The sequence below is a fragment of the Staurois parvus genome, unplaced genomic scaffold (assembly GCF_062004578.1).
Source record: "Staurois parvus isolate SC_StPar_1 unplaced genomic scaffold, SC_StPar_1.0 ptg001200l, whole genome shotgun sequence".
NCBI lineage: Eukaryota > Metazoa > Chordata > Amphibia > Anura > Ranidae > Staurois > Staurois parvus.
The window spans coordinates 1,179,621-1,207,029 of NW_028318996.1; the positions used below are offsets into that span (position 1 = coordinate 1,179,621).

General features: G+C 48.7%; 1 pseudogene; it reads right to left on the minus strand.

Annotated features, from left to right (window-relative positions):
• Positions 1–20,311: 20,311 nt before the first annotated feature.
• On the minus strand, positions 20,312–21,272 carry LOC149438253 (olfactory receptor 6N2-like; annotated as a pseudogene).
• Positions 21,273–27,409: the final 6,137 nt, after the last annotated feature.

A 27,409-nucleotide genomic window follows, 5' to 3' on the forward strand; every position in this document is an offset into this window, starting at 1 on the left:
GAATTGTTACTCAGGGACAGACAGAATTGTTACTGAGTGCCAGAGAATTGTTACTCAGGGACAGACAGAATTGTTACGGAGTGCCAGAGAATTGTTACTCAGGGACAGACAGAATTGTTACTGAGTGCCAGAGAATTGTTACTTAGGGCCACAGAAACTTTAATTAGGGCCACAGAATTTTTACTCAGGGACAGACAGAATTGTTACTGAGTGCCAGAGAATTGTTACTCAGGGACAGACAGAATTGTTACGGAGTGCCAGAGAATTGTTACTCAGGGCCACAGAAACTTTACTTAGGGCCACAGAATTTTTACTCAGGGACAGACAGAATTGTTACTGAGTGCCAGAGAATTGTTACTCAGGGACAGACAGAATTGTTACTGAGTGCCAGAGAATTGTTACTTAGGGCCACAGAAACTTTACTTAGGGCCACAGAATTGTTACTCGCACAGACACAGAATTGTTACTCGCACAGACACAGAATTGTTACTGAAGGCCACAGAACTTTTACTTAGGGCCACAGAATTGTTACTCGCACAGACACAGAATTGTTACTCGCACAGACACAGAACTGTTACTGAGGGCCACAGAACTGTTACTTAGGGCCACAGAATTGTTACTCGCACAGACACAGAATTGTTACTCAGGGCCACAGAACTGTTACTTAGGGACAAAGAAACGCTAGTTAGGGCCACAGAATTCATACTCAGGGACAGACAGAATTGTTACGGAGTGCCAGAGAATTGTTACTCAGGGCCACAGAAACTTTAATTAGGGCCACAGAATTTTTACTCAGGGACAGACAGAATTGTTACTGAGTGCCAGAGAATTGTTACTCAGGGACAGACAGAATTGTTACGGAGTGCCAGAGAATTGTTACTCAGGGCCACAGAAACTTTACTTAGGGCCACAGAATTTTTACTCAGGGACAGACAGAATTGTTACTGAGTGCCAGAGAATTGTTACTCAGGGACAGACAGAATTGTTACTGAGTGCCAGAGAATTGTTACTCAGGGACAGACAGAATTGTTACGGAGTGCCAGAGAATTGTTACTCAGGGACAGACAGAATTGTTACTGAGTGCCAGAGAATTGTTACTTAGGGCCACAGAAACTTTAATTAGGGCCACAGAATTTTTACTCAGGGACAGACAGAATTGTTACTGAGTGCCAGAGAATTGTTACTCAGGGACAGACAGAATTGTTACGGAGTGCCAGAGAATTGTTACTCAGGGCCACAGAAACTTTACTTAGGGCCACAGAATTTTTACTCAGGGACAGACAGAATTGTTACTGAGTGCCAGAGAATTGTTACTCAGGGACAGACAGAATTGTTACTGAGTGCCAGAGAATTGTTACTCAGGGCCACAGAAACTTTACTTAGGGCCACAGAATTTTTACTCAGGGACAGACAGAATTGTTACGGAGTGCCAGAGAATTGTTACTCAGGGCCACAGAAACTTTAATTAGGGCCACAGAATTTTTACTCAGGGACAGACAGAATTGTTACTGAGTGCCAGAGAATTGTTACTCAGGGACAGACAGAATTGTTACTGAGTGCCAGAGAATTGTTACTTAGGGCCACAGAAACTTTACTTAGGGCCACAGAATTTTTACTCAGGGACAGACCGAATTGTTACTGAGTGCCAGAGAATTGTTACTCAGGGACAGACAGAATTGTTACTGAGTGCCAGAGAATTGTTACTTAGGGCCACAGAAACTTTACTTAGGGCCACAGAATTGTTACTCGCACAGACACAGAATTGTTACTCAGGGCCACAGAACTGTTACTTAGGGACAAAGAAACGCTAGTTAGGGCCACAGAATTCATACTCAGGGACAGACAGAATTGTTACGGAGTGCCAGAGAATTGTTACTCAGGGCCACAGAAACTTTAATTAGGGCCACAGAATTTTTACTCAGGGACAGACAGAATTGTTACTGAGTGCCAGAGAATTGTTACTCAGGGACAGACAGAATTGTTACGGAGTGCCAGAGAATTGTTACTCAGGGCCACAGAAACTTTACTTAGGGCCACAGAATTTTTACTCAGGGACAGACAGAATTGTTACTGAGTGCCAGAGAATTGTTACTCAGGGACAGACAGAATTGTTACTGAGTGCCAGAGAATTGTTACTCAGGGACAGACAGAATTGTTACTGAGTGCCAGAGAATTGTTACTCAGGGACAGACAGAATTGTTACGGAGTGCCAGAGAATTGTTACTCAGGGCCACAGAAACTTTACTTAGGGCCACAGAATTTTTACTCAGGGACAGACAGAATTGTTACTGAGTGCCAGAGAATTGTTACTCAGGGCCACAGAAACTTTACTTAGGGCCACAGAATTTTTACTCAGGGACAGACAGAATTGTTACTGAGTGCCAGAGAATTGTTACTCAGGGACACATAATCGTTGAATTAAAGAGTATGTCAGACAACATGCAGAGGAGTGGCAGAGGAGGCAATTTTTTAGGAGCGAGCAGACGTGGCAGCAGAGGAAGGGGTCGAGGCAGCACTATTCGCAGCCAGAGGCCAGTGCTCCCGGTGTCATCCAGCGGTCGTGTCTCCACCGACAACCCTGCCGTCATTGATTGGTTGGCTCGGTCGTCTTCCTCTTCCCAGGTCACCTCTGACACCTACAGCCAACGGTCGGTGGGTACGTCAGACACAACCGTTAGTTGGCATGGCCCGGGAGCAAGCCCACTGAAATCACATGTCCTCTACCTGCCCCTGTCCTTTGCTGTTCCCTCACCAAGCGAAGTATCGCATGCTGTGGGCTCAGCCCCACTGTACAGTGAGGAAGAGCTAACAGAGGGCGGTCAAGAACGGGGGGAGACATCGGCCTTTTCAGCAGCCAGGCGAAGAAGTACTGGCGAGGAGAGTGACATAGGGTGCTGGCAGATTACGGACCTCCCATAGCTGCTGCCAGGCCCCTAATCTGCCATGGGCCCCTATATACCGCCTCCTCATGCTGCTGCCAAGTCCAGAGTCTCTCATGGGTCCCTATACGGCCTCCCATTGCTGCTGTCTCCATCGCCACACTCTGCCATGTGCCACTTTCAGGTCTCCTCACACACTGCTGGTGTGTTGAATTTTTTGACATAGGGTGCTGGCAGATTACGGGCCTCCTATAGCTGCTGCCAGGCCCCTAATCTGCCATAGGCCCCTATATACCGCCTCCTCATGCTGCTGCTAGGTCCAGAGTCTCTCATGGGTCCCTGTACGGCCTCCCATTGCTGCTGTCTCCATCGCCACACTCTGCCATGTGCCACTTTCAGGTCTCCTCACACTGCTGGTGTGTAGAATTTTTTGACATAGGGTGCTGGCAGATTACGGGCCTCCTATAGCTGCTGCCAGGCCCCTAATCTGCCATGGGCCCCTATATACTGCCTCCTCATGCTGCTGCCAGTTCCAGAGTCTCTCATGGGTCCCTGTACGGCCTCCCATTGCATCTGTCTCCATCGCCACACTCTGCCATGTGCCACTTTCAGGTCTCCTCACACACTGCTGGTGTGTTGAATTTTTTGACATAGGGTGCTGGCAGATTACGGGCCCCCTATAGCTGCTGCCAGGCCCCTAATCTGCCATGGGCCCCTATATACCGCCTCCTCATGCTGCTGCCAGTTCCAGAGTCTCTCATGGGTCCCTGTACGGCCTCCCATTGCTGCTGTCTCCATCGCCACACTCTGCCATGTGCCACTTTCAGGTCTCCTCACACACTGCTGGTGTGTTGAATTTTTTGACATAGGGTGCTGGCAGATTACGGGCCTCCTATAGCTGCTGCCAGGCCCCTAATCTGCCATAGGCCCCTATATACCGCCTCCTCATGCTGCTGCTAGGTCCAGAGTCTCTCATGGGTCCCTGTACGGCCTCCCATTGCTGCTGTCTCCATCGCCACACTCTGCCATGTGCCACTTTCAGGTCTCCTCACACTGCTGGTGTGTTACATTTTTTGTCATAGGGTGCTGGCAGATTACGGGCCTCCCATAGCTGCTGCCAGGCCCCTAATCTGCCATGGGCCCCTATACCGCCTCCTCATGCTGCTGCCAAGTCCAGAGTGTGTCATGGGTCCCTGTACGGCCTCCCATTGCTGCTGACTCCATAGCCACACTCTGCCATGTGCCACTTTCAGGTCTCCTCACACTGCTGGTGTGTTCAATTTTTTGACATAGGGTGCTGGCAGATTACGGGCCTCCCATTGCTGCTGCCAGGCACGTAATCTGCCATGGGCCCCCGTACCGACTCCTCATGCTGTGACGTTGCAACAAGGTGGAATTCAACCCTACATATGTTAGACCGCCTTTACGAACAGCGAAAGGCCATCACAGATTTCCTGATGTTAAAAGCGGATAAAGGTACTCCCTGTGTAACTTAGATGTCAGCCATTGGCAGCTCATGCGTGACACCTGCCGCTTGCTCAGGCCCTTTGAGGAGGCCACGCTATTCGTGAGTCGGCAGGACTATGGGATGAACGACGTCATTCCTCTGTTGCACATCCTGGAACAAATGCTGTTAACAATGGCTGGTCAGGGTGCGGTAGATGTGGCGCACAGATCTCAACGCCACATGACCCCTGTGGGGGCAGGACAGGAAGAAGAGGAGGAGGTAGAGGAGGACATTGGTGCTCAGGAATTATTGAGTGAAATGGGTGGTTTTTCCACTCAGCGGACAGGAGTGGAGGAGCAGGAGCATCTGGTAGAGGAGGAGGAGGAGGAGACAGAGGACCCAGACGCACCGTGGCAGTATGCTGTGGAGATGGAGGCAGGGAGTCCCTCGCATTCCTTGGCACAAATGGCCCATAGCATGCTCGCTTGCTTGCGTAGCGACAGCCGAATAATAACCATCAGACAGAGGGATGACTTTTGGCTGTCCACCTTGTTGGACCCTCGCTACCGGTCCAAAATGGTGGCCTTTTTCACACCTGCTGAGAGGGAGGCCAAAATTACGTACTATAAAAACCACCTATGTAGTCAGTTGGTCTCTGCCTTTGTGCGCCAACGTCCATCCTCAGACACTGTGGGCCCTGTGCGCTCGCGTTCCGCTGGCATGGCAGCAGGGGAGGGGTGGGGTGGTAGGAGCAGTGGCAGCTCCACCAGCAGCGGCTGCCTCAGTCTGCAGTCGATGATGAGTAGCTTTCTTCACCAGCGCAGTGAGGAAACTACTAACCAGCCGCAGCAGCAGCAGCAGCATCAGGTGGACCTGGAGCAGGAGCTCAAACAACAGGCTTGGGCCTACTTGGACAGCACCCTGCCAACCGAGGTAGACAATCCCCTTGACTACTGGGCAACGAAACTTGACCTTTGGCCCCAACTAGCTGAATTTGCCCTTGAAAGGCTGTCATGCCCGGCCAGTAGCGTGGCATCGGAGAGCGTGTTTAGTGCGGCAGGAGGTATTGCAGCTCCGCGGAGGACACGACTGTCCACCCAAAGTGTGGAGAGACTCACGTTTGTGAAAATGAATCAGGCGTGGATTAGTCTGGATTTCAAACCACCAGTTCCTGACACAACTGACTAAATCCGCCATGAATCATGCCCCAAACATGTGCCACTTTCAGGTCTCCTCACACACTGCTTGTGTTTTCAATTTTTTGACATAGGGTGCTGGCAGATTACGGGCCTCCCATAGCTGCTGCCAGGCCCCTAATCTGCCATGGGCCCCTATATACCGCCTCCTCATGCTGCTGCCAGGTCCAGAGTCTCTCATGCCATGTGCCACTTTCAGGTCTCCTCACACACTGCTGGTGTGTTCAATTTTTTGTCATAGGGTGCTGCCAGATTACGGGCCTCCTATAGCTGCTACCAGGCCCCTAATCTGCCATGGGCCCCTATACCGCCTCCTCATGCTGCTGCCAGGTCCACAGTCTCTCATGGGTCCCTGTACGGCCTCCCATTGCTGCTGTCTCCATCGCCACACTCTGCCATGTGCCACTTTCAGGTCTCCTCACACACTGCTGGTGTGTTCCATTTTTTGACATAGGGTGCTGGCAGATTACGGGCCTCCCATAGCTGCTGCCAGGCCCCTAATCTGCCATGGGCCCCTATATACCGCCTCCTCATGCTGCTGCCAAGTCCAGAGTCTCTCATGGGTCCCTGTACGGACTCCCATTGCTGCTGTCTCCATCGCCACACTCTGCCATGAGCCACATTCAGGTCTCTTCACACTGCTTGTGTTTTCAATTTTTTGACATAGGGTGCTGGCAGATTACGGGCCTCCCATAGCTGCTGCCAGGCCCCTAATCTGCCATGGGCCCCTATATACCGCCTCCTCATGCTGCTGCCAAGTCCAGAGTCTCTCATGGGTCCCTCTACGGCCTCCCATTGCTGCTGTCTCCATCGCCACACTCTGCCATGTGCCACTTTCAGGTCTCCTCACACACTGCTGTTGTGTTGAATTTTTTGACATAGGGTGCTGGCAGATTACGGGCCTCCCATAGCTGCTGCCAGGCCCCTAATCTGCCATGGGCCCCTATATACCGCCTCCTCATGCTGCTGCCAAGTCCAGAGTCTCTCATGGGTCCCTGTACGGCCTCCCATTGCTGCTGTCTCCATCGCCACACTCTGCCATGTGCCACATTCAGGTCTCTTCACACTGCTTGTGTTTTCAATTTTTTGACATAGGGTGCTGGCAGATTACGGGCCTCCCATAGCTGCTGCCAGGCCCCTAATCTGCCATGGGCCCCTATATACCGCCTCCTCATGCTGCTGCCAGTTCCAGAGTCTCTCATGGGTCCCTGTACGGCCTCCCATTGCTGCTGTCTCCATCGCCACACTCTGCCATGTGCCACATTCAGGTCTCTTCACACTGCTTGTGTTTTCAATTTTTTGACATAGGGTGCTGGCAGATTACGGGCCTCCCATAGCTGCTGCCAGGCCCCTAATCTGCCATGGGCCCCTATATACCGCCTCCTCATGCTGCTGCCAAGTCCAGAGTTTCTCATGGGTCCCTGTACGGCCTCCCATTGCTGCTGTCTCCATCGCCACACTCTGCCATGTGCCACATTCAGGTCTCTTCACACTGCTTGTGTTTTCAATTTTTTGACATAGGGTGCTGGCAGATTACGGGCTTCCCATAGCTGCTGCCAGGCCCCTAATCTGCCATGGGCCCCTATATACCGCCTCCTCATGCTGCTGCCAAGTCCAGAGTCTCTCATGGGTCCCTGTACGGCCTCCCATTGCTGCTGTCTCCATCGCCACACTCTGCCATGTGCCACATTCAGGTCTCTTCACACTGCTTGTGTTTTCAATTTTTTGACATAGGGTGCTGGCAGATTACGGGCCTCCCATAGCTGCTGCCAGGCCCCTAATCTGCCATGGGCCCCTATATACCGCCTCCTCATGCTGCTGCCAAGTCCAGAGTCTCTCATGGGTCCCTGTACGGCCTCCCATTGCTGCTGTCTCCATCGCCACACTCTGCCATGTGCCACATTCAGGTCTCTTCACACTGCTTGTGTTTTCAATTTTTTGACATAGGGTGCTGGCAGATTACGGGCCTCCCATAGCTGCTGCCAGGCCCCTAATCTGCCATGGGCCCCTATATACCGCCTCCTCATGCTGCTGCCAAGTCCAGAGTCTCTCATGGGTCCCTCTACGGCCTCCCATTCCTGCTGTCTCCATCGCCACACTCTGCCATGTGCCACTTTCAGGTCTCCTCACACACTGCTGTTGTGTTGAATTTTTTGACATAGGGTGCTGGCAGATTACGGGCCTCCCATAGCTGCTGCCAGGCCCCTAATCTGCCATGGGCCCCTATATACCGCCTCCTCATGCTGCTGCCAAGTCCAGAGTCTCTCATGGGTCCCTGTACGGCCTCCCATTGCTGCTGTCTCCATCGCCACACTCTGCCATGTGCCACATTCAGGTCTCTTCACACTGCTTGTGTTTTCAATTTTTTGACATAGGGTGCTGGCAGATTACGGGCCTCCCATAGCTGCTGCCAGGCCCCTAATCTGCCATGGGCCCCTATATACCGCCTCCTCATGCTGCTGCCAGTTCCAGAGTCTCTCATGGGTCCCTGTACGGCCTCTTATTGCTGCTGTCTCCATCGCCACACTCTGCCATGTGCCACTTTCAGGTCTCCTCACACACTGCTGTTGTGTTGAATTTTTTGACATAGGGTGCTGGCAGATTACGGGCCTCCCATAGCTACTGCCAGGCCCCTAATCTGCCATGGGCCCCTATATACCGCCTCCTCATGCTGCTGCCAAGTCCAGAGTCTCTCATGGGTCCCTGTACGGCCTCCCATTGCTGCTGTTTCCATCGCCACACTCTGCCATGTGCCACATTCAGGTCTCTTCACACTGCTGGTGTGTTGAATTTTTTGACATAGGGTGCTGGCAGATTACGGGCCTCCCATAGCTGCTGCCAGGCCCCTAATCTGCCATGGGCCCCTATATACCGCCTCCTCATGCTGCTGCCAAGTCCAGAGTCTCTCATGGGTCCCTGTACGGCCTCCCATTGCTGCTGTCTCCATCGCCACACTCTGCCATGTGCCACATTCAGGTCTCTTCACACTGCTTGTGTTTTCAATTTTTTGACATAGGGTGCTGGCAGATTACGGGCCTCCCATAGCTGCTGCCAGGCCCCTAATCTGCCATGGGCCCCTATATACCGCCTCCTCATGCTGCTGCCAAGTCCAGAGTCTCTCATGGGTCCCTGTACGGCCTCCCATTGCTGCTGTCTCCATCGCCACACTCTGCCATGTGCCACATTCAGGTCTCTTCACACTGCTTGTGTTTTCAATTTTTTGACATAGGGTGCTGGCAGATTACGGGCCTCCCATAGCTGCTGCCAGGCCCCTAATCTGCCATGGGCCCCTATATACCGCCTCCTCATGCTGCTGCCAGTTCCAGAGTCTCTCATGGGTCCCTGTACGGCCTCCCATTGCTGCTGTCTCCATCGCCACACTCTGCCATGTGCCACATTCAGGTCTCTTCACACTGCTTGTGTTTTCAATTTTTTGACATAGGGTGCTGGCAGATTACGGGCCTCCCATAGCTGCTGCCAGGCCCCTAATCTGCCATGGGCCCCTATATACCGCCTCCTCATGCTGCTGCCAAGTCCAGAGTCTCTCATGGGTCCCTGTACGGCCTCCCATTGCTGCTGTCTCCATCGCCACACTCTGCCATGTGCCACTTTCAGGTCTCCTCACACACTGCTGTTGTGTTGAATTTTTTGACATAGGGTGCTGGCAGATTACGGGCCTCCCATAGCTACTGCCAGGCCCCTAATCTGCCATGGGCCCCTATATACCGCCTCCTCATGCTGCTGCCAAGTCCAGAGTCTCTCATGGGTCCCTGTACGGCCTCCCATTGCTGCTGTCTCCATCGCCACACTCTGCCATGTGCCACATTCAGGTCTCTTCACACTGCTTGTGTTTTCAATTTTTTGACATAGGGTGCTGGCAGATTACGGGCCTCCCATAGCTGCTGCCAGGCCCCTAATCTGCCATGGGCCCCTATATACCGCCTCCTCATGCTGCTGCCAAGTCCAGAGTCTCTCATGGGTCCCTGTACGGCCTCCCATTGCTGCTGTCTCCATCGCCACACTCTGCCATGTGCCACATTCAGGTCTCTTCACACTGCTTGTGTTTTCAATTTTTTGACATAGGGTGCTGGCAGATTACGGGCTTCCCATAGCTGCTGCCAGGCCCCTAATCTGCCATGGGCCCCTATATACCGCCTCCTCATGCTGCTGCCAAGTCCAGAGTCTCTCATGGGTCCCTGTACGGCCTCCCATTGCTGCTGTCTCCATCGCCACACTCTGCCATGTGCCACATTCAGGTCTCTTCACACTGCTTGTGTTTTCAATTTTTTGACATAGGGTGCTGGCAGATTACGGGCCTCCCATAGCTGCTGCCAGGCCCCTAATCTGCCATGGGCCCCTATATACCGCCTCCTCATGCTGCTGCCAAGTCCAGAGTCTCTCATGGGTCCCTGTACGGCCTCCCATTGCTGCTGTCTCCATCGCCACACTCTGCCATGTGCCACTTTCAGGTCTCCTCACACACTGCTGTTGTGTTGAATTTTTTGACATAGGGTGCTGGCAGATTACGGGCCTCCCATAGCTGCTGCCAGGCCCCTAATCTGCCATGGGCCCCTATATACCGCCTCCTCATGCTGCTGCCAAGTCCAGAGTCTCTCATGGGTCCCTGTACGGCCTCCCATTGCTGCTGTCTCCATCGCCACACTCTGCCATGTGCCACATTCAGGTCTCTTCACACTGCTTGTGTTTTCAATTTTTTGACATAGGGTGCTGGCAGATTACGGGCTTCCCATAGCTGCTGCCAGGCCCCTAATCTGCCATGGGCCCCTATATACCGCCTCCTCATGCTGCTGCCAAGTCCAGAGTCTCTCATGGGTCCCTGTACGGCCTCCCATTGCTGCTGTCTCCATCGCCACACTCTGCCATGTGCCACTTTCAGGTCTCCTCACACACTGCTGTTGTGTTGAATTTTTTGACATAGGGTGCTGGCAGATTACGGGCCTACCATAGCTGCTGCCAGGCCCCTAATCTGCCATGGGCCCCTATATACCGCCTCCTCATGCTGCTGCCAAGTCCAGAGTCTCTCATGGGTCCCTGTACGGCCTCCCATTGCTGCTGTCTCCATCGCCACACTCTGCCATGTGCCACTTTCAGGTCTCCTCACACACTGCTGTTGTGTTGAATTTTTTGACATAGGGTGCTGGCAGATTACGGGCCTCCCATAGCTGCTGCCAGGCCCCTAATCTGCCATGGGCCCCTATATACCGCCTCCTCATGCTGCTGCCAAGTCCAGAGTCTCTCATGGGTCCCTGTACGGCCTCCCATTGCTGCTGTTTCCATCGCCACACTCTGCCATGTGCCACATTCAGGTCTCTTCACACTGCTGGTGTGTTGAATTTTTTGACATAGGGTGCTGGCAGATTACGGGCCTCCCATAGCTGCTGCCAGGCCCCTAATCTGCCATGGGCCCCTATATACCGCCTCCTCATGCTGCTGCCAAGTCCAGAGTCTCTCATGGGTCCCTGTACGGCCTCCCATTGCTGCTGTCTCCATCGCCACACTCTGCCATGTGCCACTTTCAGGTCTCCTCACACACTGCTGTTGTGTTGAATTTTTTGACATAGGGTGCTGGCAGATTACGGGCCTCCCATAGCTACTGCCAGGCCCCTAATCTGCCATGGGCCCCTATATACCGCCTCCTCATGCTGCTGCCAAGTCCAGAGTCTCTCATGGGTCCCTGTACGGCCTCCCATTGCTGCTGTTTCCATCGCCACACTCTGCCATGTGCCACATTCAGGTCTCTTCACACTGCTGGTGTGTTGAATTTTTTGACATAGGGTGCTGGCAGATTACGGGCCTCCCATAGCTGCTGCCAGGCCCCTAATCTGCCATGGGCCCCTATATACCGCCTCCTCATGCTGCTGCCAAGTCCAGAGTCTCTCATGGGTCCCTGTACGGCCTCCCATTGCTGCTGTCTCCATCGCCACACTCTGCCATGTGCCACATTCAGGTCTCTTCACACTGCTTGTGTTTTCAATTTTTTGACATAGGGTGCTGGCAGATTACGGGCTTCCCATAGCTGCTGCCAGGCCCCTAATCTGCCATGGGCCCCTATATACCGCCTCCTCATGCTGCTGCCAAGTCCAGAGTCTCTCATGGGTCCCTGTACGGCCTCCCATTGCTGCTGTCTCCATCGCCACACTCTGCCATGTGCCACATTCAGGTCTCTTCACACTGCTTGTGTTTTCAATTTTTTGACATAGGGTGCTGGCAGATTACGGGCCTCCCATAGCTGCTGCCAGGCCCCTAATCTGCCATGGGCCCCTATATACCGCCTCCTCATGCTGCTGCCAAGTCCAGAGTCTCTCATGGGTCCCTGTACGGCTTCCCATTGCTGCTGTCTCCATCGCCACACTCTGCCATGTGCCACTTTCAGGTCACCTCACACACTGCTGTTGTGTTGAATTTTTTGACATAGGGTGCTGGCAGATTACGGGCCTCCCATAGCTGCTGCCAGGCCCCTAATCTGCCATGGGCCCCTATATACCGCCTCCTCATGCTGCTGCCAAGTCCAGAGTCTCTCATGGGTCCCTGTACGGACTCCCATTGCTGCTGTCTCCATCGCCACACTCTGCCATGTGCCACATTCAGGTCTCTTCACACTGCTTGTGTTTTCAATTTTTTGACATAGGGTGCTGGCAGATTACGGGCTTCCCATAGCTGCTGCCAGGCCCCTAATCTGCCATGGGCCCCTATATACCACCTCCTCATGCTGCTGCCAAGTCCAGAGTCTCTCATGGGTCCCTGTACGGCCTCCCATTGCTGCTGTCTCCATCGCCACACTCTGCCATGAGCCACTTTCAGGTCTCCTCACACACTGCTGTTGTGTTGAATTTTTTGACATAGGGTGCTGGCAGATTACGGGCCTCCCATAGCTGCTGCCAGGCCCCTAATCTGCCATGGGCCCCTATATACCGCCTCCTCATGCTGCTGCCAAGTCCAGAGTCTCTCATGGGTCCCTGTACGGCCTCCCATTGCTGCTGTCTCCATCGCCACACTCTGCCATGTGCCACTTTCAGGTCTCCTCACACACTGCTGTTGTGTTGAATTTTTTGACATAGGGTGCTGGCAGATTACGGGCCTCCCATAGCTGCTGCCAGGCCCCTAATCTGCCATGGGCCCCTATATACCGCCTCCTCATGCTGCTGCCAAGTCCAGAGTCTCTCATGGGTCCCTGTACGGCCTCCCATTGCTGCTGTTTCCATCGCCACACTCTGCCATGTGCCACATTCAGGTCTCTTCACACTGCTGGTGTGTTGAATTTTTTGACATAGGGTGCTGGCAGATTACGGGCCTCCCATAGCTGCTGCCAGGCCCCTAATCTGCCATGGGCCCCTATATACCGCCTCCTCATGCTGCTGCCAAGTCCAGAGTCTCTCATGGGTCCCTGTACGGCCTCCCATTGCTGCTGTCTCCATCGCCACACTCTGCCATGTGCCACTTTCAGGTCTCCTCACACACTGCTGTTGTGTTGAATTTTTTGACATAGGGTGCTGGCAGATTACGGGCCTCCCATAGCTACTGCCAGGCCCCTAATCTGCCATGGGCCCCTATATACCGCCTCCTCATGCTGCTGCCAAGTCCAGAGTCTCTCATGGGTCCCTGTACGGCCTCCCATTGCTGCTGTTTCCATCGCCACACTCTGCCATGTGCCACATTCAGGTCTCTTCACACTGCTGGTGTGTTGAATTTTTTGACATAGGGTGCTGGCAGATTACGGGCCTCCCATAGCTGCTGCCAGGCCCCTAATCTGCCATGGGCCCCTATATACCGCCTCCTCATGCTGCTGCCAAGTCCAGAGTCTCTCATGGGTCCCTGTACGGCCTCCCATTGCTGCTGCCAGGAGGCAGCAGGGTCGCAGCAGTGTCAGTGGAGGCAAACGGCCACGGAGTAGAGCACCAGCTCCACTGCAGCCTACCACCACGGCCAGTAGTGGTGCCGGTGTGCACGGAGGAAGTAGCAGTCAGCCAGTGAGGAGTAGAGGAGGCAAAGTTTCCTACTCTGCGGTGTGGCAATTTTTCGTCAAGCCGCCCGAGGAAGTAAACGTAGCCGTATGTCGACTATGTGGCCAGAAAGTCAAGCGTGGCCAGGGGGCCCATGTTGGGACTACAGCGTTGCGTCAGCATATGCAGCGTCGCCATTCGGTGGCCTGGGAAAACCGTGATAAAGATACGGCGGTTCTGCCTGCCCCAGCCCAGGGTTCCATTTTGTCATAGGGTGCTGGCAGATTACAGGCCTCCCATAGGTGCTGCCAGGCCCCAAATCTGCCATGGACCCCCGTACCGCCTGGTCACGCTGCTGCTGGGCCCACAGTGTGACCTGGGTCCCTGTACCGCCTCCCATTGCTCCCACTCTGCCATGTGCCACTTTCAGGTCTCCTCACACTCCTGCTGGTTTCCATTTTGTCATAGGTTGCTGTATGGCCTCCCATTGCTGCTGCCTCCACCGCCACACTGTGGCTCCAAACACTGGTTTTGGCCCCGTGACTGGCCAAATGAGTGAAGTGTGCGGTGATTCTAAGATCGACGGCACTCATCTGCATGTCATACTGAGTGACAGTATTATTTCTCTTCCCCAGCAGACTCCAAGGGCATTTAAATTAAAGGTACAGTGTTCTGCACTAATATTAAGTCTCTCTGAAGCCTAGAAACACCCTTTTTTAAGTTAAATTCACAGCGAATTTATTCGACTCGAATCGAATATTGTCCACGAATTCGCCGAATCAGTCGAATCGAATTTTTCATTTCTTCGCTCATCTCTAGTTATAAGTATAGAAGATTTACAAATATGGACACTAAGAGTTATAAGTATAGAAGATTTACAAATATGGACACTAAGAGTTATAAGTATAGAAGATTTACAAATATGGACACTAAGAGTTACCAGTATAGAAGATGTACAAATATGGACACTAAGAGTTACCAGTATAGAAGATGTACAAAAAAGGCTTTTACTTATTTAGCTCACACTAAATTAGGAAATAACTGTTTAGTGGGTTGGCTCTTTTAAAATATATATAAGAAGTGCCTTGGACATAGAGGGACTCTCACATACATCTATACATTCTGCAGCTGACACATACTGACATTTTCGTTTTCTTAAGGCCTACAAAGCCTTGATACACCTATTGCCTTCCATGCCAAGACTGAAACACTTTTCATAGAACAGGCAAGAGATTAGACATTTTTTCAAAGCTTATTTCTTTTCCATAATCTACTACTTTTGTTATATTTTACTCTGTATTTTATTTTATCTTTTGTATTCCTTTTATGTTATCACCAAGTGTGAATTAAATAAAAATCACACTGTTTTAAATCAGCCTGGCACTAGAACTCTTTACCTCAAACGCGTAAGCAAGACACTTAAATAATATAAGTGTCATGATATTTAACACCATTGTACCTGGTTTACACCCTATATTGACTTTTCAGCTTACTTAATGAATATTTCATTGACTATGATTATATAATGATTAGCAGAGAATTTATAGTCCGTACCTTCTTTCCCTTACCAGAAGGTAAGCCAGCCGTCTGTTGATATGCAGAAGATAATGAGGATTTAAAGAGTAACTTTACTATTCATCCTTCCCAAAAATACTATATTCTCCCAAAAGACCTCAGCTTTGATGATCATGATGTTTTAAATTCCGTTGCCTATGACAGGTTGGATGGTGTTATATCTCTACTTAGAACCAATGGCACATGAGCTACCATGCACATAAAGTTTTTCCTCGACATAGTATTATGTAGAGCTCATCTAAAGAAACAGATCAACAACTGCAACAATAAGACAACAGCTGTATATGTTTGTTATATATAAGTATTTGTTTAGATAAGATCTATCACCACCTCCATCCCTTGTAATTCCAGGCAGCAGTCAAGTATAGAGTAAGTATCCTTTTGCTCTGTCCTGGTCAGAGGCACTCTGCTTTATAAACTGTACAGTGCAGACTGCAGACAGCCTTAAAAAAAAAACAAAGTGGTATCTATCCTGGTCTGGATAATTTCCTGATTGAATTAAGGGGATAAACTAAATATGAGTCCTTGAATTTGAGTCCTTTAAACATGTTCTGTGAATACATTAGTGGCTTTGATTATGTCTGTACTGAAAGACAAGTAAATAGTTTACTAACTCATCTCTTAAGAATTATTAATCTCAACGGTGTATGTGAAATGCTTTGTCAACAGTGCTTAAGTAGCTTTGAACGCTTTGGGAATATATTCTCAATTGATTTGCAATGATATATATTGGTGTTGTATGTAGTTTTACAAATAAACAGTTATGGGATACTAGCACAGATTTTGCGAAAAAAAAACCTAAAAAATTAAACTGCCTTATTTAGCAAACAATCATAATTCTTAAAGTGGTAGTCAAGATTTTTTGATTTTTGTTTTTCGTCCCAGCAATCCTTACCTCTTATCAACGTGCCTTAACTTTAACAATGTTGCTCTTCAGCCAGCATTCCTGATCTATTCTGCATCACATCTCATCTGGATAACAGGTCTTATAAATCACCGTGGCAGGCGGTTTACTTTGCACATTAGTTACTCAAGCCTTGTAAGAAGTTGGGTCAGGAGATTTCCAGAACTGCAGGATTGGTTTACAGGCTTGAAAGAGGGCCCAAATTCACACTTCCCTTGTGAATTCTTTGGGTGCCACCTCACCAGGGGGGGAAAGACCATTTGCAAACTCAGGCACTGCCCGAGGGCCCGGGGTCAGTAGGGGGCCCCATGAGATGCCCCTGGTACCTTTTTCATAGGCTTTTTTGAGTTTGGGCAAGGACACAGGGGCCCCATGATCCCCTATTGCCCGGGGGGCCCCATGAGTTGTCAGTCCACACCTGCACCTCACTGACAATGCTTAGAAGGCAACATTTGGGATCTAGCTACATATTAACTTGAAACACCCTACTGAGTGTATCCACCACCCCCTTTTCCAATAGAGGTGTAACTTGGGGAAACTCCATAATAAATGAATCAAGTCACCATGATCTCTCTGACATCTACAGCAAACTGGGTTGAACTTTAATTTAACAAAAAGTTGTATGGTTTTCTTTTTGTTGGACAAGAAGTAAAAAGCAAAAGTACCAATTATTACATATTCAGTTACACAAATGAGTAGAGTGCAAATATGCGAGCTGACAAGTTAGATACTTTCCAGAATTCTCCTTAACTAGTAGCAGTACATCAATATTTATCCTAGTAACGTGAAACAGGGAATTGAAAACCTTTGAAAAGGTCATGTGTCAAATATTCCCTGGGTGAGGGTGGGTTAAGTTCACTTAGTTTGTATCTCTATCAGTTACTAGGTATAGGGGAAGGAAGAGAAAAAGAGAACAATTAAAAAGATTGAGAAGGAATTAAAAGGGAAAGGATCAGTTTATATTGTAATGAAAGGTGAGGGGGGAAGGGTATAGGTTAAGGGAATTCGGACAGATGTCTGGATCTATTCTTGCTTGCATGGGTTATTTAGAGTGAAAGAAGGGAGCAGTAAAGGTTCATGTGGCTGTTATAGTCCAACCATATTTCAAGAAATTTAGCATGAATGCCATTAAGTATTGCAGTAAGTTTCTCAAGCACCACAATGCCCATCATTCTCTGCTTCACCTCTGAAAAGTTGATAGTGGGTTGTTTCCATGCTTTAGCCAATGTTTGCCTGGCAGCCAGGAATACAAACTCTGCCAATTTTCTTTCACGTAAGATCTTATGCTGGTCTGTGTAGCAAAACGTCCAAGGGTTTTGAGTGACGTTAATGTTCAAAGTGTTAATGTATCCAAAGTTAATGTATCCAAAGTGTTTCCAAAGGCAACTGGCTTTGGGGTAGTGCCACCAAAAAGGTAGAAAAGTGCCACTTTCTCTACATCTTCAGGGGAGGCACTAGAGACAAATTTATCTATTTGGTCTGGTGTTATATACCAGCATGAGAGCACCTTGCATATGTTTTCTTGGGCAAGTATGTTAAGAAAGCGTTTTGAAGTAGCAGTCAGCCCAATTTAGGGTCTCCCCTAAGCCTTTTACCTATTTTTAATTTAGTTTTCAGATTTACTGGGTCCATGGAAACTATCAAGGCAATACATAGGGCTGAGACCTGGCCCTTGGACTAAGGGTCTTTTAAACAGCAATTCTCAAAGGATGTTAGGTGTATCGGGCACTCCGTTCAGTGTGTGATAAGGTTGTTGATGAAGTGTCTTATTTGAGTGTACTGAATTTCCAATTCTTGATGAGGTATTCTAATGATTTGATACCATCAAGTGTTAACAAATAGTAAACATATTTAATTCCTTTTAATTGCTGCCATCGAAAGGCTTGAGGGTTTTCATAGACAAGAATAAATAATGGGTTATGTAGGATTCCTAACAGGGGCAAATGTAGTGAGATCCGATTGTTAGAATATTGGAACAGATCCCATGTTTGTAGAGTTTGCCGTATTGATGGGTTAGTAATTTGGGGTCTTTGTGGAGGAGGCAACCAGATTAAATTATATCTAGGGAGTGGGGAACATTTCACTATAGTAAAGCGGGTCCAGATGGACAATTCTTGAGTGATGCGAGAAGTGCAATGTGGACTGCTTCTTAATTTTTTAGGTTTGGTACTGCAAGGTTCCCTGCTAGTTTACAGTGGTATAGGAATGTAGCTGCCAAGCTTGGCTTGTTTTTGTGCCAGATGAAGTTTAGAATTTTACTTTATTTCTACAATTTCACTGAGTTTATTGAGTGTGGTGAAAAAATAATGGGCAAAAAATCGTTTGCAAGGGAAATTTTAAAAATGGAATTTTGTTCGGATGATTTGAGGTCAGGCGTTTTGCATCATTCACTGAGCTAAGGGAACATTTTCCTGTTAAGTGAATATCTTATCTAGTAAATCAGCTCTCTTGTGTAAATCTGTGTAAGGCTAAACAGGCATTTTAACTGAAGTATGACTCAAGCTAATTTTTAGAAGTAGTAGCAAGAGCATTACATCTCACACCCATTACAGATGTTGAACCCAGCCAAGAGATCCATCTATCACTCAAGTTAGAGGCTGATTTACTAACGGATTTGAGACTGTTCATACAACAAATTATGTGAAGATTCACTGTATTCACTTAATTAAGTGAATATCCACACATTTTCTCAAATCCTTTAGTAATCAGCCTTAATGTGTCCAGATCATTGTAAGCAAAATAAAGGAACAAATAGAAATTGTTCCAATCATCGCTGGTTCTCTTCAAAATTAACCACTTGCTTACCAGGCACTTATACCCCCTTATTTACCAGGCCAATTTTCAGCTTTCAGCACTGCCGCACTTTGATTGACAATTGCGCGGTCATGCAACATTGTACCCATATGAAATTTTGATCATTTTTTTCTCACAAATAGAGCTTTCTTTTGGTGGTATTTAATCGCCACTGGGCGCTTTACTTTTTGCGCTATAAATAAAAAAAGTGCAAAAAATTTGAAAAAAAAAAAAGTTTCTTTGTTTCTATTATAAAATTTTTCAAACAGGCATTTTTTCTCCTTCACTGATGTGCGTTGATGAGGCAGCACTGATGGGCACTGATAGGCAGCACTGATGGGCACTGATAGGCAGCACTAAAGGGCACTGATAGGCAGTACTAATGAGGTGGCACGGATAGGCGGCACTGATAGACAGCACTAATGAGGTGTCACGGATAGGCGGCACTGATAGGCGGCACTGATAGGTGACACTGATGATGGGTACTGATAGACGGCACTGACTGGCATCACTGCTGGGCACTGACTGGCGGCACTGACTGGCACAACCCCTGGGCACTGACTGGTGGCACTGACTGGCAGCGCTGCTGGGCTGCACTGGTGGGTGGCACTGGTGGGCAGCACTGGTGGGTGGGCACAGGTGGGTGGCACTGGTCGGCACAGGTGGGTGGGCACAGGTGGGTGGCACTGCTGGGCACAGGTAGGTGGCACTTCTGGGCACAGGTGTGTGACACTGCAGAGTGGCACAGGTGGGTGCACTGCTGGGCACAGGTGGGTGCACTGCTGGGCACAGGTGGGTGATCTGCTGGGCACAGGTGGGCGGAGCTAGTGGGCGCACTGCTGGGCACAGGTGGGTGGAACTTGCGGGTGGCACTGCTGGGCACTGATGATCAGTGCCCTGATGATCGGTGCCGATCCCCGCTCTGACAACTGCCGGTTCTCGGCAGTACTTTCCTCACGATCTGACAGCGTGAGGAAAGTGCAGCCGAGAACCGGCACTTGCATTTCCCTCTGATCAGCGTGTCATTGGACACCGCTGATCACGTGGTAAAAGACCACTGTGATTGGCCTTTTTCCACATCACGTGATCAGCTGTGTCCGTAGGACACAGCGATCACGGAGATCGCCGGGTGCGCGCCCCCTGGGGAGCGCAGGAGAGCGCGTTCTGGGAGGACGTCATATGACGTCCACCCAGAACTGGCCGGCCGCAGTGCAGCCGTCATTTGGCTATCTGCGGTTGGCAGGTAGTTAAAGTGTATCCACAACCAAAACTTGTTAGTTTTAGATAAAATAGGGAAGGTTTTATACCCCTGATAGGTTTTTATTGCTGTGTCCCCACTGGGAAAATTCACCTTCCCTATTTGTCCTTGTGACCATGACAATAAAGTAAAGAGAGATCCAAAATTTTACAGCTGTCACCAGAAAAAGAGGCGTGAGGGTACATCTTCTAATGGAGGCATCTGTGTAGGTAACAATGCCCTGGGAATTTTTACTATGCATACACTTTAATTTTTTTAAATATTTTCTAGAAAGGTTGATTCGAAATACATTTTCTAATTAGAGCTGCGCATTCTTTCTTAGACACATTTTGTTTTTAAAAGCAAGTCTGATCTCTTGGTTCCGAAAACTGTAAATTATAGGATTTAATATAGGAGTGATCACTGAATAGAGGATCGACACTGCACGCTCAAAGTACAAAGAGTAGCTCTTGGTAAGTCGCACATACATAAACAAAATGCAGGTAAAGAATATTAATACTTCAGTCAGATGAGACACACAAGTGGAGAAAGCCATCATTCTTCCAACAGACGTCTTTACCTTCATAACAGCTATAATGATCCTAACATAGGAGGTCATGACCAAGGAAAAGGTGACAGGTATGACGAAACGATTTGTTACAAATTCAGCAAGAATGTTGATGGTGGTGTCACAAGCCAAACTGATCAATGGTGTAATGTCACAAAAGATATGTTCCATTTCACTGTTACAAAAAGACAGTCTAGAAATCATAATAACCTCAGTGAGGGGACAAAAAGTCAAGAGTAAAACAGGAACCTACTAACTTAATGATCATTGTGAAGGTCATTGTGGAAGAGTAGTGAAGTGGGTGGCAAATGGCCAAATACCGATCATAGGCCTTGGCAGTTAGAAGATAGTTTTCACAAGATCCAAGAGCATGGAAGAAATATGTCTGAAAGAGGCAGCTTTTATTTTTGTTTATTTTTGTTTGCAGCTAGGAGATTGGCCAACATTTTTGGAATAGTGATTGCCGTATAAAAGATCTCTAGGAAGGACAGAGCACTAATAAATATATACTGGGGGGCGTGGTCTGCCGTGATCCAAAATGGCTGAGTGATCCAGGAGCTCCTGCCAGCCAGAGATCCTGCACAGCTTAAGCACAAGGAGTGAGTGAGAAACGGACTTACAGAGATGGGGAGAGCGGACCGGAATGCCTCTGGCTCCCGTTCCCGCTCCCCGCGGGCGCATAGACCTCAGCAATCCCGCCATATTCAGGCATTGTTCCTCTCACAGCAGGGAGACAGGCCACATGCAGCTTCCCCCTCACCCCCCCACCTTCTTCCTCAGCTGCAGTGGAACACAGACACAGGGGCTGATACAGAGTCCATTCCACAGCATGACCTCTCATCAGATTCCTGCTCACTGTCTCTGAGAGATCTACAGGTTGTGGCTGCAGATATTAAAACCACCTTTACTACAGCCCTCAGTGAATTAAGGGAAGATCTCCATATGCTTCATAGCAGACTGGAGGAGGTGGAATCCCTAAACAGATCTAACTCAGACTCCATATTGGAGATTCAGCAGTTGTCAACTTCCCACACAGCACATATTCAGGATTTCTACAGGCAGATTGAAGACCTGGATAATAGGGGTCGCAGGCACAACATCAGAATGCGTGGCCTACTTGAATCTGTAGAACAACGTGACATCCCTAAAACCGTCATTGAAATCTTTAATGATCTGCTGGGTCGCCCTCCTGCTGCACCCATTGATTTGGAAGGTGCACACAGATCATTTCGCCCCAGGAACAGAGATTCCGACCCACCCAAAGATGTGGTTTGTTGTTTGGTCAGCTTTCCACTTAACCTCCCTGACGGTATTCCCGAGTGTAGCTCGGGGTAACATTTCAGTACCAAAAGCGGTAACCCCGAGCTACACTCGGGCTTACCCTGAGGCACTGCTCCGGCAAGTGTTCTTCACTTACCTTACCCTGCGCTCCCACGATGTGTCCCCTGCAGCGTCCCCGGCCATCTCCTCCGGCCGATGCCGGCATCCGGCTTCTGTGTCCTGTCCCTGTGACGTCGGGACGTACGGGCGCCGCCGCCGCCGGCGGGAAATTTAAAAATTTTTAAAAATGTCATTTTTTTTTTTTTACATTTTACACAGTAAAACATTGCTGTTTCAACCTATTTCACATACATATTGTCCCTAGTGCTTTGTCCTGCGCCCTGCCTGCATTTTGTCTGTTCTTTCTGTCTGGAAACTGAGAAATGTCCATGGCGTCCAAAAAGTGTCCCTTTAGGTCAAAAGCGGTTTAGATCAGCTAGAGAACAGCGATAGTAAATCAGAACCACTTGCAGAATTGAGTGATAATGATTCGTGGGGGAAATTCGTCATCAGAAACTGAAAACGATTTTGTGACTGAGCTCAGCAATGTGCGAACTTGGCGCTCTATTTCACATTTCAGTGTTTTTGGTTTGATTACATTATTGAATTAAATTTTTTATTATTTTTATATTATTTTTATGATTATTTATTAAATTATAATTTATGATTTTGTGTTTCAAATTTTATCATACCCGGGATGTTTACTAGACTCTTGTTCGGACAGATTTCAGTGTGTTTTTCCTAAAAATTACAGCCTACAATAAAAAAAATACATATTTCCATGCAAAAAAATGGTACCGCTTTCAGCACCAAAAATCTGAAATAATCATACCGCCAGGGAGGTTAAGGAAGACATCCTCAGAAGGGCAAGAGAAAGAAGATGCCTTTTATTTCAGGGAAACGAGATTCACCTGTTCCAAGACCTCTCTCCCATCACCCTGCAACAAAGGCGAGACCTTCGCCCCCTACTGGACATTCTACGCTCCCATAACATACCATATAGGTGGCGATTTCCATTCTGTCTCTCTGCTCTGGTTCAGGGGCGCACGGCCTACCTGCAAGTTCCAGAAGACCTCCCCAGCTTCTGTGCCACCTTGGACATTCCTCTAGTGGAGCTTCCTGACTGGCACAGATCTATGCATCTTCCACCTGCTCCAGCATCTAACAGTGTGCCTAGTGGAAGGACGCCGTTCGGCCCCTCCACACCTCCAATAATTCCTACCAGAGGCCCTACAGCCTCTAACAGCCCTGCTGCCTCTCCAGCACACCGTAAACCCCGCTATGAGGCCTGAGGGCCCTCCTGCGGCCTCCTTCCTAACCTTCTCTTAACAGCAATACTCATCTGAATAAGACTATGTTCGGTCCCTCCCATCCGACTCCTGCGTCAAGTTGGTGGCTCTCAGTGTCTCCTGAGATTTCTGCATGGAACATTCTCCTTCTTGTTTCTAGAGCCTTCCCCATCAACCCCACACCTCATCTGCCTTCGTGAAGGTCCTCCAGCGGATTCCGGGGCGGTCTTTTATCTCATTCTACCAAGTCCGAAGACCCCTACGCACACCGTCCAAACCGCAATGAAAGATTGCCACTCTTGCCGCACCTCTACGGTGACCTCTCTGTCCTCCCCCCCCCCCCCCCCCATGATATAGCCATATTCTTCTCTGCCTTAGTTGATTGTTTTTGCCAGAGGATTTCTTAGCACTTACCATGCCCTTCCCGTATTGCTTTTACTGCTAAGTCTGCTGTATGGAGCCTTTGTAGAGTGTTTGTGTTTAGATCCTTCAAACTCCCCCTTAGCTGATCCTATCATTGGCTCCCAAGGGACCCTCCGAAGGTTTTACACTAGTCAGAGGCTGATTTTATAACTACTGGTATACCTGTCTCATATGTTTCAGTTTCTGCTCCCTTACATTTCCCTATAGTGTCCCTTATTGGAGGTTGGTTGTCTTAACTAATTTAAATTTACTTGTAGGGATGGGGCAGACCCGGTATGGGTGTTTAGCGTTGGAGGGGGGGGGGGCTGGGCTATAGGTGGCTCTTCCTTTTGTCTTGCTTGTACCCTGACATTTTGCAATCAAGTATCACCTCGTCATTCCGCCCTACTGATATATCCTGCAGGGCCGGACCCCCTTCCCTCCCCCCAAAGGCATATATTAATTTTGGTCTTTTTCCTTGCACTATTTAACAGTTGGCATTTTCTACGGTTCTTATTGAACCCCCCGGGCCTAGCTCCCCTCCCCTTGCCCAACTCCTGTTTTCCTTTTTTTTCCCTGTTTTTTGACATGAGGTGCTACTTGATTCTTCATAGGCTGTTGAGCTGGATGGGGGCCTGATGGGAGGGACTACCATGTGTTTCGAGGGATGGTCGGGAAGTGCGGTATCAGGATGTCCCTTGACATTTCATGGGTCCAACTTTAGATTTTGGTTTAGGTTGTATTCCTTTCATGTGTCTTCCTCTGCCTGTTCTGTTATTATATGTTCCATTGCCATTAGGTTGCAGTATGCTCCCAATTGTTTTCAGTGTCCTCCATGGACTTTGCTATAATGTTGTTAAATGACTTATTAATATGCAGGACTGCGGTCCGGCCTCTTTTTGTCATTGTTTGTTTCTGCAGACAGCGTGGACTCGCATACTGGCTCTTTATGAAGCTCTATCCTTACAGCACCCCTGACTGCACCTGTGGGATGTCGCACAGACTGCCTCCAACCAACAAAACATATTTATATTCCCTTATATATCTTGCTCTCGCTCTTACATGATACACTGACACAATTTAAGATCCCCTGCCCTTCTGCCCACCTACATGACCCCCAATTGTTTGCCCACGCTCGTGACTAGTCTCCCTCTTCCATTATGCGGGGTGTTGGTGGCAGTGCGCCTTCCCATTTTTTTGTCCATCCTGTGTCCTTTTCTCACCCACTCCTCACATTTTGTCCGCTTTTTATGGTCCATGGCCAGGCGGACTTCAATTTTTCTTTTTGGATCTCGGTTCACCGCGTTTCCCACACAGTGGGCTTTGAGAGCTTTCACTGACCTTTTACTGGCCACCTGCTCATATCTGTTCTGCATTCCTAGTCTTGTTCTTCATCTTTTCTCCCTACTCTCGTTTCCTCCTCTCTTCCTTCTTACCTTTCACACTCCCTGGTAGGTCAGTGGGTCTACCTACTCTGCCGGTTTCCTATTCTATCTAGTTTTTTTCTCATCCCTTTTTTTTTTTTTTCCCTTCCCCTTCCCTTTGTACCCAACTCCTTCCTCCCTATCCCTTTAGTTTCCTTTCACCGTTGCGATCATGCCTTCCCCAGAGTCTCCATCAGGTAATCTTTCATTAAAAGTCCTCTCTATCAACGCAAAGGGTCTGAATACCCCCCAAAAACGCTCCCTTTTACTCACTCACTTGTTTAAGCAAAGAGCGGACATTGTCTTTGTACAGGAAACGCATTTCCGTCAGGATGCCATACCCAGGTTTACTAACTTTCGCTTCCCAACTGTCTTTCACGCTCCCAATGCCCAGGCTAAATCCAAGGGTGTTTCTATCTTGATTGCAAAGCATCTCCCTCTGACTATCTCGGATTCACTCCAAGATCCAGAGGGTAGATACTTGTTCCTAAAATGTACTTTCGCCAATAGACCCATTACCCTAGCCCAGTGGTGGGCAACCTTTTTTTTCAACTGAGCCAAATCTCGTCAAAACCACGATTGAAATTTATTTTGAGAGCCACATTTTTAAAACTGAAAATACATAGGATGGTACACTGTTTTTAGTTTCAATAAGTTTTTATAGTAATTCATCCCCCATAGTAATTCATCCCCCATATAGTAATTCATCCCCCATAGTAATTCATCCCCCATATACTAATTCATCCCCCCTAGTAATTCATCCCCCATATAGTAATTCATCCCCCATAGTAATTCATCCCCCATATAGTAATTCATCCCCCATATAGTAATTCATCCCCCATATAGTAATTCATCCCCCCTATAGTAATTCATCCCCCATATAGTAATTCACCCCCCATAGTAATTCATCCCCCATATACTAATTCATCCCCCCTAGTAATTCATCCCCCATAGTAATTCATCCCCCCTATAGTAATTCATCCCCCCTATATTAATTCATCCCCCCTATAGTAATTCATCCCCCCTATAGTAATTCATCCCCACTATAGTAATTCATCCCCCCTATAGTAATTCATCCCCCATAGTAATTCATCCCCCCTATAGTAATTCATCCCCCATATTAATTCATCCCTCATATAACTATTCCCCCCCAAGTAGTAAGCCAAGTCCCCCCTGTGTCAATTCACTTACCTTTGCTCCGCGCGTTCCTCTCGCCGTGTTCCCGCGCCGTTCCGGTCTTCAGGGCGGACTGTGAGAGTAGCCTAGCTCCTCTCACGTTCGTCACGCTGCCCCACCTACACACATCCTGACAGCCAATCACTGGCTATCAGGATGTGAGTGGCAGCGAGACTGGCCAATCATTGCATTTGAGCGCGCTGCCCTGGCTGGTTTTTTTTTGGATCACGCTGCAGAGTCCCTGCCGCCCGAGAGGAGGGAGGGGAGCGGGCGCCCGGCACACAAGAGCCGCATTAAAGCGTGTAAAGAGCCGCATGTGGCTCGCGAGCCGTGGCTTGCCGACCACTGCCCTAGCCAATCTATACGCCCCTAATGTCAAACAGGTATCCTTCTTTCGCTCCATTACCTCTCTCCTTTCCTCTTTTCAGATGGGTATCCTAATCATGGGAGGTGATTTTAATGTTCCTGTATGTCCCCTTTTGGACACCTCATCAGGTAGCTCTTTCCTGCCTTATGCATCTCTTAAACAGATCCACACACAATTACAAGATTTACAACTCCACGATTCTTGGCGAGTCCTCCATTCAAACGTCAATGATTATACCTTTTTCTCTCCCCCACATAACAAATACTCCCGGATTGATTATCTCTTCCTCTCGCAAGCTGACCTATCACTTCTTCATGCTTCCTCCATTGAGCCGATGATTTTCTCTGGTCATCATCCTGTTACAATGCTTTTACAGTTTCCGGAGCACCACTCTCGCTCGAAGATATGGCGCCTAGATGCTTCCCTTCTTTCAGATGTGGCTAATGAAGCTGAAATTCGCACCCACTTGATGGATTACTTCTTGCTTAATCAAACCCCAGATACATCCCAGTTAACCCAGTGGGAGGCTCATAAATGCGTTGTCAGAGGACTCTTCATAGCCATGGCCACGAAACGCAAAAAAAAGAAAGACAGGCACGTTTGCAACACCTATTCGACCGCATTATGCTTCTGGAAAAAGCACACAAACAGACCCAAGCCGCCTCTACCTTATTCAATCTTACTGAAGCCCGCACAACACTCTTAACTGAATTAGGTAAGGCTACTAAACGAAGATTCATCTTATCACAAAAACTCTTTTACGAGTTTGCTAACAAAAGCGGAAGATTTCTAGCCAGATCCCTCCAGCGTAAAAAATCCAGCTTACCGGTTCATAAGATTAGGAGTTTGGATGGTTCCTTAGCCACTTCCA